We start from the raw sequence: 2528 nt of genomic DNA on the forward strand, positions 1-2528 counted from the left end.
TGGAACCAAAAATCTCTGATTTGGACTCATCAGACCAAAGGACAGATTTCCACCAGTCTAATGTTCATCGCTTGTCTTTCTTGGCCCAAGCATTATTGATGTGGTTTCTTTGCAGCAATTTGGCTATGAAGGCCTGATTCATGCAGTCTCCTCTGAACAGTTGATGTTGAAAATGTGTCTGTTACTTGAACTCTGTGAAGCATTAACTCTGAGGTGCAGTTAACTCTACTGAACTTATCCTCTGCAGCAGAGGTAACTCTGGGTCTTCCTTTCCTGTGGCGGTCCTCATGAGAGCCAGTTTCATCATAGTGCTTGATGGTTTATGCGTCTGCACTTTAAGAGACTTTCAAAGTTCATGAAATGTTCCGTATTGACTGACCTTCATGTCTTAAAGTAATGATGGACTGTCATTTCTCCTTGCTTATTCGAGCTGTTCTTGACATAATATGGACTGGTTACTTTGAAGAATCTCAAATATAATATATATTTTGATTTGTTTAACACTTTTTGGGTACCTACATGATTCATAGTGTTATTTCATACTTTTGATGTTGTCACTATTATTCTACAATCAAACTTTTGACTGGTACTGTACATATTTATCATAGAGTAACATTAAAAGAGTGCCATTCAAACAGAATAATATGCCCTATCAACATTAGACAACTATACTGAAAACCCAAACTAAAATAGATGAAATAGTAAATGAAATCAATGATAACTGATAAATAAAATAGCAGTGCACAAAATGTATTATAGGTAATGAATCTGTTGGGGACTTCTGAATTTCTACAGACTTTGTGGGGCAGCAGAAAGAATACCACAAATCCAGAGGTTGTGAGTTCAAATCCCAGGTGGGGTCATGTTGAAAAGTCAGTACTAGGTGATCATATCAAATTTTCATTGATTAAATATTTTACACCATATTAGCTGAACAGGGTACCACTTACCCTAAAATCGCCCTCATTACTTTAATTAAAATTGTTTGGGACCATCTGACAAAAACCTCCAGGGGACCATGACACAACGTCTCAAGAACATCCCAAAAAGGTCCTGACATGGTCCTCAGTGATGTCCTGGGAACGTACAGGGAACAAGACAAAGGTCCCTCAGAGAACATTCCCTTGGGGCCATCATGCCAAGTCACCTTGACCACCATGAAACGTTCCCTTGTGGGTCACTGAATGTTCCACGGATAACTTCTCGCCGAAATCCTTTTAAGGGACCTAATAGGAACGTTGTGAATGTCCTTAGAACATCCCCTGTTTGGGGGGTATTACCAGCAGTAGTGGACAGTGTTGAACTCTCACCCAGCTACTCCTATCGCCTTTGATCCAGGTCCGGATTCAGGGTCGGCATTAACAAAAGTCTGTACTATCTTTAAAATGTCACCTTTATCGCCCTCTCTCCACTTTCTCTTTCGCTCTCTCAATCTCTATCAGTGGAGGCTGCTGAGGGGAGGACAGCTCATAGTAATGGCCGGAACGGCACTAATGGAATGGCATCAAACACATGGAAACCAGGTGTTTGATGTCTGTGATACCCTTCCACTGATTCCACACCAGCCTTTACCACAAGTGTGGTAATTAAGGTGACACCAACCTCCTGTGGTCTCTATCTGTATCTTACACTTCCTCTCGCTTTCTCTCCTCCCCACCGCCCCCTCTCTCTCTCTCTCTCTCTATTGTCTCAACTCTAAAGCAAAGTCCCCTCTCTGATCTCAGCTCCATGGCAACCAGAGTCCCTCTGGTTATGTTAGTCACCTCGACAGACAGATACAGACAGACAGAGAGACAGAGAGACAGACGAATATGAGATTCCAGGACAATACAACAGGTATTTGTGTATGCCTAAATACATGCACCCCATCCACTAACACACACATGTAGGTATGCTAGTGTGTGTGTGTGTGTGTGTGTGTGTGTGTGTGTGTGTGTGTGTGTGGTGTGTGTGTGTGTGTGTGTGTGTGTGTGTGTGTGTGTGTGTGTGTGTGTGTGTGTGTGTGTGTGTCGTGCTCTCTCTCTTTCATGAATCTTTGAGTTTTCTCTGACCTGTGCGTGTGTTCTCCTCTCACCTCGGTGTGGATTGGATAACACAGCAGGTCCACTAAGAGGCTGCTTAGGGCTCCTCTCCTCTCGTTCCTTTCCTTCTCATCCTCCTAGGAGAGTGGTTATGGCTTTTGTTTTGTTGTTTGCTGCTGACACCTCTCCTTGACCTGTGTGTTGATCTCTAGGTGGTTGTGGTGTAGATCAATGTGGTGTGGTGTGTTGGTGTGGTGCAGAGTGATGTGGGTTGGTCTGGTGTGGTGTGGGTTGGTATAGAGTGGTGTGGGTTGGTGTGGAGTTGTGTGGAGTTGTGTGGGTTAGTGTGGGTTGGTGTGGTGTAGAGTGGTGTGGGTTGGGGTGGTGTAGAGTGGTGTGGTAAAGAGTGGTGTGGGTTGGTGCGGTGTGGAGTTGTGTGGGTTAGTGTGGGTTGGTGTGGTGTAGAGTGGTGTGGGTTGGGGTGGTGTGGTAAAGAGTGGTGTGGGT

The sequence above is a fragment of the Salvelinus sp. IW2-2015 genome, linkage group LG6.2 (genome assembly GCF_002910315.2).
Source record: "Salvelinus sp. IW2-2015 linkage group LG6.2, ASM291031v2, whole genome shotgun sequence".
Lineage (NCBI taxonomy): Eukaryota > Metazoa > Chordata > Actinopteri > Salmoniformes > Salmonidae > Salvelinus > Salvelinus sp. IW2-2015.